At 36.4% G+C, this 15,687-nt stretch overlaps 1 long non-coding RNA gene across 2 annotated transcripts in view; it reads left to right on the forward strand.

Annotated features, from left to right (window-relative positions):
* Positions 1–15,687, forward strand: part of LOC110474678 (uncharacterized) — a 32,700-nt gene that overhangs the window by 6,166 nt on the left and 10,847 nt on the right. Inside the window, exon 3 of one of the 2 annotated variants that reach the window (XR_002466138.3) lies at positions 15,175–15,268. The exons of the other annotated variant lie outside the window; for it this stretch is intronic. This is a non-coding gene — a long non-coding RNA (uncharacterized LOC110474678). The remainder of the gene's footprint in view (positions 1–15,174; positions 15,269–15,687) is intronic. 2 annotated transcript variants of the gene reach the window in all.

The following is a 15,687-nucleotide window of genomic DNA, read 5'->3' on the forward strand; positions in this document are numbered from 1 at the left end:
CTCATAGGTACTTTGTCCATGAACTTTAAGCATTTGTACATTTGAGCTGTAGAACGTATCACTTAGGGATTTAGATTTTATTTAATAACCCAAGTATATTTCAATACAAGATGGCAAACTAAAAATATTTTCCGTTTCACTGTTTCAAAAAAAGCCATGTGCAAAAGAACACAACAAAACGAAATTAACTCATAACATATGCAACTCTTACTTGTGCAAGAGCGGTATATGCCCCTAAATCCAGACTGCAGCATCTGGAGGCATAGCATGTCTCTAATGGAAGAGGAAGGCACGAGACATGTCAGCTTCTTGGCTGTGTTACTCTAAAAATCATGCCTCTTCCTTCTCAGTACCCAATGCAATTCCAATTAAAACTAATAAAACAGACACTGTCCAGGTAAACCGGCTTTGAAGAATTTTTACTTTTTGTGTCACTAATTGTAGGCAATCCATTTAAGCTGAGGTAGATATTTATTATATAAAAGAAAAAAACCTCTTGCATAAACCTCTTTTGCTTGAAACAAAGAAGTTTGAATCAAAACTAATATCCCACAGTATGAGTCATGTGCTCTTAGTGCATCCAAATCTACACATTCCCAATTGTAGAAACAAGTTTTGCTGTTACTAAGATGACTTGAAGCGCTTCTTTATTATTACTGCATTTTCACCCATAGTAGTATTAGAGACAATGTATTCCTCATATACTTTTACTATTGTGATCAACTTGGTAGAATTTCTGAAAACATTTTAAAGAAACTCACCCTTAAACTGTTTTACAACAACTGTCTTCATACTTGACTTTGAGGAAGTGCTGAGTCTTTTCTTTTCCCCAGTGACCCCACAGGATCAATTTCTTTGTTAAACTATAATAGCAATTTTAAAAACTGCATGAAAACATAGATACTATTCTTGTGATTACAAAAAAAATAATTTAAACAACCAACACTATTGAAAATTGCATTTTAAAACAAGCCTGGTGGAGAAAATATTTTACGAACTGATTTTCAAATTTTTATTGCACTAAAACTGTTAAATTATCTGCTATAGAAGTTGAGATGTCTAATTTTAAATGTTCTTTCCTTGTTATTGTTATCACCTAGTCTCTTCTGATATATTCACAGCAAGCAAGGGGGAAGGTATGTCAGTCTATTGTAGTTATTCTTATTTGCAGAAAATACAAGTTGAAACTGCAAAACAGTTTTACAAAACTACTAAATTTGAAAATCCCATCATGAACAGCATGCTGGATGTATAAATACACATACGTGTATGCTGAAAGAAGATGTTCAGCTGTGCAAAAGTGCAAGCTTACCTCCAGGCTCAAACCCTTACTGTATGATTAAAACAAATCAGGTTAGTGCCCACTGTCTTTAAATCACAGGGAGAGTTCTTAGATGCATTATATTAAAATAGAAGTCTCACATGAAATCAAATGAAGGAGCAGAAAAAACTTTTTGTACAGATTACCAGAGAAAGTTCTGACTTCGCTTCCTAGCAGAGAAAAATGTTTGGGAATGTATCTAATCTAACACACCCTATAAAACTGTACAGTAGTCCCTAGTACAACAATGAGCTACATGGAAGACAGAGTCACATCCGAGAGCAAAATTCCTGGATTCCTGTGATCCAAAACTGCCTGTTTAATTTCTAAATTGGGACGTTATGTATCCATTTTGGTGAGTTGGTAGATAGACTTCTCTTATACATGTACACTAATTTCATTATGTATGACCCCCTGCAGCTGTGGTAATGAACCTTTTTAAAAACATACCTTGACTTGATGATGAGAATATTTGGATCTAAAAATAAGTCAGCTTCTAATATTGAAGGCATGGCATGTATCCAGAGGTCCTGGCAATAAGTTTATACTGTACAATTTGTAGTCAATCAAACTTTCCCAAATGAAGTTCCATAAATATGAACATACATTACTAGTTTGTTTTCTTTTCTGCATTTTTTTTTAAGTTTCCTTTATTGGTATCATAATAGTATGACCCAAATATAAGGAAAAAAAAAACCATATCGTATTAAACACAGGGATACGCTTTCACAGACGTTTATTGTGCATAGCTAGTAAACATTTCCTGGCAAACAATTTAGAGAGTCCATAAATTCCACCCTAACGCTACTTCCGTAGCGAGATGCAGTGCACCGTACACGAGGGTATTAGCTCAGTCTCTCTCATCCGGAATGGGTGGATTGGAATTGAAAAATCCCCACCCCCCCATTATAGCACCATATGTCTCGAAAGTCTATCCTCTCTCAGGGCAAACGGCTCCTCTCAGATCCGCCTGATGGATCACAACTGAAACGCTGCTGTCCCTCGCTATTTAATCTAACAGCATTTCTGAAGTAGCTATCGGGAGAGCACAACGAGCCAAGCATCCCTTTGGCATTAGTGGCAGTTCCCCACACAGAGAATATCAAGGATATGGAATAGCAGAGAGAAAATCTACCACACCATGCCAATTTGTATGGAAAATTTGATCCTCAAGCTAGAGGCAGGGAAAAGAAGAAAGCCTCTCATTTCAGCAAATTGAGCAGTGCTTATGACTCCCGGATTCCTTATGTAACTAGTTAACCAGTGTTAGTAGACCAGCTTTGCAGCATCTTCAGAGGAACTGAGTCTATAAGAATTTTAATCAATTTTCTCTAGACATCTTATTGAGGTGTTTACAGATTGAGGGATTACTAGGGGAACAGTATATCCATAAAGATTTTTGGTGGATTTGATTTCTGCTCAGTATTTTTCAGATCTCTTTCTGTGTGCATGTCAATTAAAATGAGAAAATAATGCCTTTAAATAATACTCAAAAAGGATCTAAAAGCATCTGTGTGAGGTGATCATGTTAAGATGAAGTTCATATCATTATTTGAGAAGACTAAGCAGACGTATTTCCACCAGTTTATGTACTTTTTACAGGTATACATTAATATAATTCATGTTACAGGTATTATTTCCAGATTATTTTGGATTGAAAACAAAGACTTAGCAAAAATCTGGACTCTTTCCAAGTTTCCAAAATCATCTCAAAAGCTCAAAGGGATTCAGTCACTCTGTCAAAGTCCTGCTTTGTGATTTTTAATTTTACAATATGTAGTGTCAAAATCTCTCTTCCCTGTACACCTTGAATCAGAATGTGAGGAAGAATGGTATGGTAACAAAGGGCAGAAAGGTTTTATTTCACTGGGCTTGCAAGTCTTTTTGATTTTTAGCTCCCTGGTTTTAAAATACTCTTTCATTGATTCCAACTGAATGGAACCACTATTAAACAAATAGTCCTCTTCTTGGTTAAAAGCTTCATTATATATCTTTGATAGTCCATGAGAACCCCTGGGATACTATTATGTGAAAAAAACAAAAATTTTGGAATAAAAAGTATGACGGGTTTCTGCAGCTTTTGAAATTAATTAAAATTACCAGGACTTCAAGGCTCAAGGATTTTAGACTTTTTTGTGTGTTCATTGCCCAGTCGTCAACAGTAGACATTGCATAATCTTCCCTCATTGTCTGGCTACTCATCTTTACAACCTCCCTGTACTTCCTCCTTTTAGCTCTAAGGCACCAAGTTCAGCCACGAGTCCTTTATGGGTACTCTGAAGAGAAGTAGTTTGTGGTCTGCAATTTGCTCTACTTATTGTCTGATGATAAAGCCCCTAATTCTTTTCCTGGACCAGGACCTCTGCCAGCTTCCTTTCATTGTGCATATGGGCAAACAGAGCGAGAAGAAAGATAACACTGAGCTTGTTCAGCAGAACTTCAGCAATCATTTTCTCTTTCATGTTTTCAGTGAATCTGATTGCTGGCAAAAGCTGCCAGGAAAAAGACAAGTCTGATCAGAAAGAGCATGAGCAGATAAAGTCCAGTTTCCCAGATACGTAGCCTCAAGGGCTATTCCGTACTGGTGGTAGGGTATATTAGCCTCCAGACCCAGTCAGCCCTGGCCTCCCCCAAATCAGCCTGAACGTACCCTAATAACCCTTTTGGTGTGAATTCTTGTCTGATTGATAGAATACGCTATTTTCTCATATTTAACATTACACTCATGCATGATTGCATGGATTTTTCCTTGACTCTCCTCATGGTAAAAAATACCAATAACAAATTAAATTCACGTGTTTTATGTACATTAAATAGTAGGAAATAAATCTGTAAAAAATATAGCTAGTTCCTGTGTTTGCAGAGACTCTCTGGATTTATTGCATTGAAGCCAAATCTATTGTTAATCCATTTAATACTGATTTTATTCTCCAAATATGTTTGGTGTTTCCTTTCGGAACTAACAGATCGTGACTGAAAAAGTCAGTGTTGTACATTCATAAAGGACTGGCAAAAAAATTGCTGAGAACAGGTAATACATTGTTTTTTTGCTGATAAAATATGTAAAACTCATAAGTTTAGATGGTGACTGGTTGAATTAGCAGTAACATTTTAATACGATTTCTGTAGAGATCTTTGCCCTTTTGTGTCAGGTTCTGTGCACTGAACAAGAGAGCTTTCCATCTAAATAGGCAATATAAAGGGCCAAAGAAATTAAATCAGATAATTACAAGGTGGCTATACTTAAAATTAGAAATGTCTACTGTAGACATTTACTTCAGGTCTGTTGTTAAGAATAATGTGCTTGTGACACAAATAGAAATGCAGTATTTCTTTTTTAAAAAAATTCTGCAGAATCACGTAAAAAGAATTAGGAGATGCATTCCCTGAAAGTATTCTTATGTAATAATACCCTTTTTAATAGGTTTCACCGTCTTTAAGACTAGGATTAAATCAGGGTGAGGTAATTGGGTGTTATGGTCCAGTTAACAAACTTTAGCATGAGGCTAGTGGCAAGTTAAATCATTATAATATGGAACAGTGTTTTATGAAGAAAACTACTGGAAGTCTAACAGTTTGAGCGCTACTGACTTCAAAGAGCCTGGAACCTCAGACCCGATTTCCAGAATTTTATAATTTGTTATAATTGTATCTGCATTTTCAGTATGTTTTATATTTCTGCTTAAAGCATTGAAGTGAGTAATCTGCATATGTTACTGCAAATAAACAGAGGCTATGAGAGAACGCTGCGTCTCCAAGTTAGCACTTTACTCCTAACAAAAAACCCCAAATGGCTTCTGTGCATTAAATCTTTCACACCTCTCAGTAACTGTGTCAATATTTTTAAACCCACACTTATTTTGAAGCAATGATTCAAATTGTTGAATCAAGCTGACATTTTATATCTCACTTTATATGTCTTATTTTAAAGATTCCCATTGCCGTCAAAATTAAACAAAAAATTGTAAAAGTCTGGGTTTCTTTCATACCAGTCATGAAACATCTTAGTAAGGAAAAATTCTTATGAAGTATGCAATTGTATTAACATAAAATGAGTACCTCAGAGTGTCCATAACAAAATATTAGCTACATTAAACAAATCAAAAATGACAATTTCTCTAACTGCATTCAGAGGAATTCTCAACTAAACCTTAGTCTAATGACAGAGGAAATAGAGGATAAAAAAATTAATTGCTTGTGTGCACATTTCTAAAACTTGATTATATTTGTTATGAGAAAACGAATAAAAGTCTAATATTTATATTTGTTGATATACAACAATTGGCTTTTACAAATTTGATAGTGAGGGTGAAACAGTTATTTGAAGAAAGTATTAAAGGAGATACTTGACTGACAACTTCAGTCTGCTAAATGCGTTGTAAAAGACATGTCATAGTCACAATGGAGGAACAACCTTCTACTCTTCTGTTGAAAATAAAACGACATTGCATTTGAATGTGGCTACTAAAAAGAAAAACCAAAACCAAAAGGGAGATACAGGGGAAAGGTAGCAATTAATATAAATTAGAAACTGGGAATTACAAGGCATTTTAAGTCAAATATTACAGAGAGAACACAGCAATAAGGACAGTATGAAGACATTTTGAAATTTTATTCTGAACAAAAAAAACCTTAAAAATTGTTTTCCTCCATTACTAAGTGGAAATTACTGGGACTTTTTGTAAGAACATTTAAAAAAATAAAATAATTGTTGAATACTTTTCTTCTTATTTTGAGGAAAAGTCAAATGATGTATTAGTATCAGATAAGTATGATGCTCTGTTTCAGTAGTTGCACAGGAGAATGTTAAATAGCAGCTAATAAAACTAGACATTCTTAAAATCTGTAGACCTGAATAATTTTCGTGGAGGTATTTTAATACATTTGGCAGAGAAGTCTGCATGGTTAGTGAGGATTTTTACTACATCTTGGAGAACTGGGGAGGTTCAAGAGAACTACACAAAAATTTTTGTGAATAATTAAATAAAATAAATATGATGACCTAAATGTCTGTAAACATTCAAACCACACACTGATCTCAAGCAAAATAAGGAACACTTTCTAGGAATGTTAGTCTATTTTAATCAAAGCAGTGAGAACCGAATTTTCTGGAAAATCATCTTGCCAAAGTGAACTTGATATCATTTAATAGGAGTATGAATTTGGTAGGATAAAGGTAATTTTAATACTATTAAATATGTAGAGGAATATTGGAAAGTCTTTTAGTTTTTAACCATAATATTTTCATTAAAATATTAAAATCAACATTGTACTTATTAAATAGAATCACATCTCAGTCTCAAGCATATAGCAAGTGGGGAAAAGTGATCAGTGGTGGTTATTTTAACAATGAACCACAGACACATAACCCTATTATTTTTTTTCTATTGGTGACTCTTCTATCAGTTATAAAAAATATATGTTTAGAATTTTCCATTTGAAATTATTGGAAGATTAGTAAATAAAGAGGAAGCCAAGTCACTGTGAACTCAGTTTGCTCAGGAAACTGGCCACATTTAAATAAATGGTAAATTTCGATCCAGAGAAATGTAAGACACTGGTCTATTAGCAAAAGCTGTGCCACTGCTACAAGGTAAAGACCCTGCCCATAGACTGAAGGCAGGCAGAAAAAGCCTGGAGAGCAGATAATCAGTGCCAAGAGCTGTGAGCACAGGAGGGTAGACACGAATCTGAAACAACCGAAGAGCACAACACCAGAGAAACAAACAACACGGTCGTGTTACCTCTGTCCTTGGCACAGATGGAACCTGTTCTGGAAACACTGTGTCCACAATTCAAGAGAGGTTGTTGAAAAATTGGAAAAGGTTCAGAGGAAAACAAGAATAATGATGAAAGGAGTGGAAAACATTCCTTGTAATGAAAGACGCAAGAAGATCAATCTATTTAGGTTATCAGAGAGATGTTTAAAAGGCTACTTGATCACAGCTTATAAATAACTCTGTGAGAAACAGAAATCTGATAACACTAGAGTTTTCAGTCTGGTGACAAAGGTGTAACAGAAGCCAGTGGTAAGAAGATGTAGTTGGAGACACACACTGGAAGGCTTAAATCAAGATGTATGATTTTTTTCTGTTAAAATCACACATGCACACACACAAAAAAGAGTAATTCAGAAAAGTTCTGGTGCCCCTTTCACGGGGAGGAGGCAGAAAGAGTAGATGACCATAATAGCCTTTTAGTTTTATAGGCCATGAATCTACAGCTTCAATTGCAGACTTCTCTGCTTCGTATTTTCTTACGCCATCACTGGGCAGATCCAACCAGTGCAAACTTAATCAGAACCAGGTGGAGTCTGTTTCTTGCAACACAAGGGAGCTTCTTCCTGAAGCAATAATGGATAAGACCAGGATTTGACTGGACCAACGGAATTAATACAGTATGACGAGCATTTGTCTATCATATTGGCACCTATCCTTTCTGGGTATTGCAAAAAATATTTATAGTTGAGTGAGTATAAAACACAATCTTGGGAGGTGAATTATGGTAAATTTTATGACAAGTGAATTTAACACATATGCACACCTTATCGGCTCCAAAGAAATAAAAGGAAATAGAAGATTACACATGGTGCACTGTTTAAGCAAGGCAGAGTATGGGAAAGAGAGCTAATTCATTTTGCCTGGTATTTGTTCTTTTGAGAGCAGTGCAGGTCCGAAAACTTTCCTTCGACCACAGAAGTTTTTGAATTAACTTTGTTGTTAGGAGAGACTGCAGGAGGAGGTGGAGCAACAAAGGAAAGAGAAATGCTAACGGAAAAAACACATATAAACAACATACCATATGTAGGACACTCACCATATGCCAGCCTCACTTTTTTCCTTTCTCTCTAATGTGGTCTAATAATTCCAGCCATCTAGAGGGTTATTCACACTGTCTACTTCAGGCATCTGATTTAGGTCCTTTGAATTGTAGCAGTTCCTCCCTCGCCTAAAGCCCCCCGGCACCTCTGTCTCCCTGCCAGCTATGCAGGGCAATACAAACACCTAGGTTTAGTTCTTAAAACTCTGCCTAAGTTAGATATCTAAGTTAGCCTAAAGCTGTTTTATAAATATCACTCTTTCCTATTAAATTTAAAAAGAAAAAAAGAAAAGGAAAAAATTATTGCTATGGAAAAAATTACTTGTTTAAAGTACAGGGATATAAAAGCGCAGGAAAGTTTACAAATTCAAGGCCAGCTCCTTAGCTGGTACGGCTCATATACGAGCATTCAAATAAACAGGCTGACTTACATTTGCCCTTGCAAAAATGCAGCCTTCAAGCTGGTTTTGCAAGCCTAGTCAACCACCTGATTCTGTTGGGCAAAGAACATACGTTTTCATAAAATACGGAAAAGAAAGTTTTACAATGTAAGTACATTAAAAAACATAAGCCCCGTCAAAAGGAAAAAAAATAAAAAGAAAACTTTGTGTAGGAAATGCAGCTACTGCAGTCTGCACAGAGCACTTTTCTTATAAAAGCAGAGAAAAAGTGGTGAGAGACCAGCATCAGACTCAATGATTGTAAATAATATACTTTTCTGAAAAAATATCTTACTAACCTTCCTAGAGAAAATTTCCCTTTATTTACAAAACCCCCAAACATTTGAAATGCTTTGCTGCCCCATATTAGCTTTACAATTACTTCATTTTTATCGTGTGGTAGTGCAGCAAGCCGAAGTAAGCAAAGCATGTGGATCTCAGCTCCGCACAAAGCTAGACAATTCACAACAGCAGAAAGGCAACTTTGCATAAATGTTGTTGAAAGACAGTGAAGAGAGAAGAGGAAATTCTGCATCTTTAATGCAAAGATTTTAATGCTTATATATATCAAACTGCTCTGTATACTCCTGGAACCTTTCTGTTAAAATGACTCTAACTCTAGGGACACATTCTATGAGGCAGTTATGCACCATTTAAATGTGAAAAATGCACACTTTACTTGGAAAAAGATGTGTGATGTGAAGTGTTTTTAAGAATAATTGAATGATTTTGTGATTCATTAAATGCTTTTTCCTCAGCAAGCAAGTAATGGTTTTTCCACTAAGCACCCAAAAGGTGAAAAGTCAAATTGTTAGAAGGAGTAAAGCGTCCTTAGGAAGATGATCATTTACAGAGTTTTTTGGTTTATTTCTTATCTGTTTTTTTGGGTTTTTTTTTATTCCAAGAGGAACAGAACAAAGAATGGGGGGCGGGGTGGGGCGGGGGGTGGCGGGCAGAATGAATAACCACATGTAGGAAATTAAAAAGATTGAATGCTGGGGACAAAACTATAGGTGACAGTTGTCTATTCTTGAGTTTAAAAGAAAACAGAAAAATTGTGACACCTAAGGTTTACTGAATATGGCTTCACATATGTATTCCTGCTGAGACCATGGGATCAGTTCTTTTATGGGAGTGAAAAAAAAGAGCTGTTTTCATATACCCAGTATATCTTTAAGCCAAAGTGTAAATCTTCAGTTTCTTCCCCTTCCTATTTTTTTTTCCTTTAAAAAATAATAAAAATCTAGGGAAACAATACACACCTTGACTCCTGCAAAAAAGATCTCTGGCACAATCACAAGACGCCTGCTTAAGTAATACCCAAAAGGTAACTCCATGCATTCCACTGGCCAGAAATAATTCACAGCACGATGAATCCACAAGAAAGTCAATAGCATATTATAACACTCTTAGGGGAGCTATAGCTGTAAGACCAATGTGAGGCAATGCCTTAGTATGAACTATCACTTTATATATGTGCTGTATACATGAGTATGAATTATATTGCAACATTTGACACGCTATGCCTTTTGATCTACTGTGACTCATGACCTCTGTCCTATTGTGACCTTTATGCCTAAACCTGTAGGGAATAGTTCAAACAATAGGACATACATGATAGATAACCCTTAGATAGGATAAAAGTGTATAACAATTATGAGCACTGATGGTCAGGGCAATAGCTAGTCAAAGACTGTATTAGGAAGATACTTCCCCTGGGAGATGACAATATGAATTTTCCTGCACCTTCCCCTGGGGCATCTGGAGCCAAGGATACTAGCCTAGATGGACCACTGGTTTGATTAGGTATGGCAGTTCTAATATTTCTGTGAACATATGACAGTGTGGAAAAATACAGCTTTTACGGTTAATAGAAAATTCTGCGTAGACAGGAAGAAAGCTTTGACCAGTGATAAAATCCTTGTGAGCTTTCAGCTGAAAAGCTAGTTGAACTTTGTGTAGCTTCTGTTTCCACCCAAATTAACTGTGACTTTGTACCAATTTCAGCAGGAGCAAAAGAAAAACTGCAAAGAAGCCCCATATACTGTCTTGTATGGGAGAACACTCAGATGCCACAAGCAATTATGTTTTATTTTTAATTAAAAAAATAAAAATCCCTGTAGATCTCGGATCTCATGAGATTTTCCAGAAAGCAAGGATTACACTTACTTCTTTCTACAGGAGAGAGAATTTGAAGAAAATCTTTTACAGCTCATGTGTATCAGCCTCTGCTCTATTTTTTAACAGCTCCTATTAGTTTAGTCTGTTCCAGCAGCTTCCAGCTGCAATCTTGGACTCCAAAGACTGGCTTCCTGATCTTCAGCTACCTGGCTCCACACAGCAGTCCAGGGACTAGGCATTCAAGTGCAATTAAATTGCTCTCCAAAAGAAAGCTGGAGAGCAAGAAATAGTGTTGGCATGCTGCAGAAAAGCAGGACGACAGAGAATCAACTGACAGCCTATATAGCATGAGTCTGGAGTCTTTGGCTAAAATGTGGAATTATACTGCATCTTGGAAAAAACGTATGGTCAAAAAGAGCAGGCATGGAATGAAGGTATCCTTAAGGCCTTGGCATACAAAGTTTTAAGCATTTCTCAACATCTGGATATAGACACATTGGTAAATTTTAACCATAAATTGTATTTTTAATAAGATTGTCATAACCTTAAGACATGAATTTACTTTATTTTTATAAAACATAGAAGTTATATCTTGCCTTTATCAGGTGTAAATGTGAATTTATTTAATTAAACTGATTTTAAACCAAACAAGTAGAAAACATATTTTTTTATATACATTTTGAGTTTTGCTAAGACCACATGCACTTCAGTACAGCCCTTATTAATTATTTTCAGCAAAACAACTCACTGAAACTGTATCCAGGCTCCACAGATGAGGATTTATATTTGTTGGATAGAAATCTATTTCAAAATCAAGGACATGCAGACTGGTAGAGCAAGATCCTGTCACCCCAGGTGGGCTGAACCTCAGCCCAGAGGGAATTCTGCTCGTGCATCACTCTGTCCAAAGGGCCTGAACAGTGATCACTGTTCAACAGGGGATGTCTGCAGCTGCCACCTGCCTCTCTGCCCACTTGCCTGCCGGAGACGAGGAGGCACTTCTGGAGCAGAACAAAGAATTTGCAGTGGGATATAAACATTGTGGGACAGAAGGATAATGTATTAAACAAGTCCTGGAGATTGGCAAACTGCCATTTATGGCAGAAAATGCACACATGCCCAAGCTATTAGTAGTATCTCCTTCATATAGTGGAATATACAACCCAGTGCAACCAAGTTTCAACACCTGTTACCTACACCTGCCCTTGTATGTGGATATTCCTGATGTGCCACTCTTGATATGCTGGGTGAGTGGTGGCCAACTGAGTTTGAAAGTGAGACATTGCACATGACAAGCTGGATGGACAAGTTTTGCTGTTGTCTCCTCTCCTCTTACAGGGGCTAGATACAAAGCTTGCGAACTTTTTCTGTCTTAAAACTAATTAAAGCAATATTAAAGATGCTAGACAAACTGTAACTAAAATTTTATTAATTTTACCCTGAAATATTTCTGTTTCCAGGAGCAGAACTGGATATTGTTGTGCTAGCTAAGTAATACAGCAGCATTAGTGGTAAAAAGATTCAGTATCCTGAACTGAGATTCACCTGTGTAACTTAAACCATTTGTAGCCTAAAGACAAAATGAAAACTTATAGTTGGAAGAAGCAGGTACTTCCAAGCACAGCTCATCTGCCTTATTGCAGATGCCTGCTTTGCATAAAATTGAGCCATTCCCTAAGCTCTGTGACTCAATCTCCAAACAGCTCTTGGCAGCTGAAAGAGACAACTAACACACCAGTGCTCTCTGCTCCATTAGAGGAGTCACCAGAGCCTCCAGAAAACAAAACATTTCTCTCACTGTTACACTAAAATAAACCAAATCTATAAATATGTGGATTGTCATTATGCCCTATTGATAATCTAGCTAAAGGACTGAACTGTACTATTATCTATATATGTATTTAAAAAACATATGGCTTGTAAAATAATAGGCATGTCAGCAGTACATGCCAATCTATTTAGCATGAATTGAGACAGAGATGCATTATAGAGAGAAAGCTGACACCGGCAGAGTTTCTATTTCCCCTATGACACTGAGCACAAACCTTGCCTCCAGACCCTTTGTCTTCACACTTCTCTGACACTGTTCCTTTCCCTGTGTTCCTTTTGTCTCTCTGCTTGTCAAACTGTTGCTCAGACACCTGCATTTTTTTATACATTTCCTACCCAGTGCTTTGGAACAGTGCATTTTTGATCTCACAGATGTATGAACTGAGACATTGTATTGAGTTTACAGGAAAAAAGTCAAATACATATTCAGAACAAAATAAAATATCATAAGCTATTTCCTGAAAAATATCTGCTCTGTGCAAATAGAGATTTTTATTTTTCAAGACAAAGAAGAAAATTCCCTCACACCTGAAAAACACAATTTATTCTATTTGAATCAAAATACTTTTTTTTAATGGAAAGGAATGTACATAGCATGAAAGTAAAACAGCATTTTTTCATGGATATGCAAAAGAAATCTAAAGAAACAAGGGGTATGATTCAAAAACTGAAGGTGGACCCACACTCCTATATAAAATCAGGGGTGCAATTCATGCCAGGTGAGAAGTGTGTTCAATTCCCTTTTCTTCATGTTAATAGGACATAAACCTGTATTAGCCCAGTTCAATGCCTCCTCTTAAAAATTCTTTTGTTCTGATGGAAAACAAGGCAGATAAAATGATACCAAATACCTTGAAATAAGAGACCTCTAGTTCTAGGCAGGTCAATACATTGGTTCTGCAGAAAATGAGTAAAAGTTTAAATAAACAGTAAAGTTAGTGGATAAATAAGCTGAAATGACAGAGGGGATTCCTTAAATAAAAGGAAAAAGAGCTTGCTTCTTCAAAAGATCTTTCACTAAAATTCTTAAAAAAACCCAAAAAAACCTAAACAGCTTGTGATAAGAAACAAGATCTTCAGATCTTAATTAGCTGAAGAGACAGGACAATTAAATGGCTAATTCTAAAACTGAAAGGAGGTCTCAAAACAAAGCATTATAATTAATGCCTGTGGTGTAATAAGGGTAAATAAGGAATGACATTTTCTTCTCCACTTTAAGAACTAGTGAGACTCAAATAAAGGGAGTAGGTACCAGCTTTTAAATGAACTGAGAGTGGTAGCTCTTCATACAAATAGAGCAACAGAAGCTGTTGGATGCTAGAAGTTTGCCAAGGTCACCAGCTAAACTCATATCTATAAGCAGTGATTATTAAACGTGAGACAACACTGTGAATGAGAGTCCCTGAGTCACAATGTTGGTGTCTGAGCAGTTTTTTTTTTAAATACCAGATGTGTTTGTTTGGTCTTTTTTCTTCCCTTCTTCTTGAACTTCTGTCTCTTGATGTCCATTTGCAGTGGTGTGTTACTGACCTCCAGAATCTCTGCAGTGCTGTTTCTCCCTGGGCAGAAATGGTACTGGATATCTCTCAGGAAGAGTTAAGTTGTTAGTCCAGGTACATCACAGGTGAACACTGATATGGTAGAGTAGGATTAGCTCAATTTTTTAAAGCATGGTGCCCATAAAGCAAAGATTGTAAATTCAGTTCCTATATGGGCTGTTCACTGAAGAGCTGAACTTGATGACCCTTGTGGGTCCCTTCTAACTCAGAATATTCTGTGATCTGTATCACTTCTATGGCTGCTTTAAATCCAGGAGGAATGTGAGTTTATTCCCATAATGCTGCACCTCCAGAGCTACTCTGACCCAGCTCAGATGACTCAAAGGCATATTTCTTATTCTGGATGATACTCATAAACTATTAAAAAGAAATGTATATGTCTAGTCTAGTTCACACTGAATCTAGCTGCCATTGCAGAAGAGACAGCAGTGCTGTAAGACTGAAGGCCCTGAAAGGGTCAGCTTCCAAATATTGACATTGCACATAAGAAGGAATACCCTAGGACTGGCGCTCTAACCCAGACTAGGGACTGTCCCCAGCAGTGTAGGACACTGGGAAAAGCTTCCCAGGAGAAACCTCAATCTCAGTGTTGATTTCCATGACTGAGAGCTGGTCAGGATGGGTTTGAGTTGTTTTCACCACTATTCTGTTAATCTTGGGCATTACATGATTCCCAATATTCATTTTTTTATTTGTGAATAATCTTGAATATTTCAGACCTTTTGATGTGAGATTATAGGAAGTTGGTGACTTAGACTTCTCATTTTTCCTAGTCTCATTTACCTTTGAATGCTGATAATCCAAAAGTTGTTTCAACATTTTAGAAGTAATTTTATAGGTGGGAGAAAGGGGAAAATTCTTTTCACATAAGTGTTTCTTCTAAGAGCAGCTGAGACAGGATTTTACTTTAAAATTTTTTTAAAAGCAGTTCTGCTTGTCTGACCAGCATAGCTGATTCTAAGCTCACATGTGAGGAAATAGCAGAGTGCCACAAGCACCACATTTTATGCTATGTAAATGCTCCCAAAATGGAGGAAGTGGAAGTGATTAATTAAGTGAGAAGCTTTTGTTATGATTCTTTTAGGTTTTAAGGGTAAAAAATTGAGAATGGATCTCCTTAGAGAGGAAGGAGAGAGAATGGCACATCTAAAGGATGCAATCTATCATCCTAAACATTGGTAAGTGACATTTCCTTAGGCAGCTGACGGCTAAATATGTCTAGGTTTTTCAACTTGTGGTGGTAGAAGAATGAAGAAATCTTATTCCCTCATTTTTTAAAAAGAATATCCACAATTCAGTGAGCATAATCTGGTCCACAAGTTTCTTGTAGAATTGTACTAACCTGCTTAGCTACATAGCATTTTCCTGTGTGGATATTTTGAAAGTATTTTTGTTTGTTGTTTGTTTGTTTCATGTATGTTTTTTATAGGTTGTTTTTTTTTTAAGAAGTCTGTGATGTATTAGAAAGCATCATGTGCACAGAGGAACTGCAGCCCTTCCTGAAAATTCAACAAACTGGTTTATGCTGAAAGCAACCCCTGAATGATTTACCTTTTTCACAAAGAGAGGTGAAGAGAAGGAGAGGGGTGGGAAAACA

This window comes from Lonchura striata, chromosome 2, assembly GCF_050655825.1.
Source record: "Lonchura striata isolate lonStrDom1 chromosome 2, ASM5065582v1, whole genome shotgun sequence".
In the NCBI taxonomy this organism is placed as follows: Eukaryota; Metazoa; Chordata; class Aves; order Passeriformes; family Estrildidae; genus Lonchura; species Lonchura striata.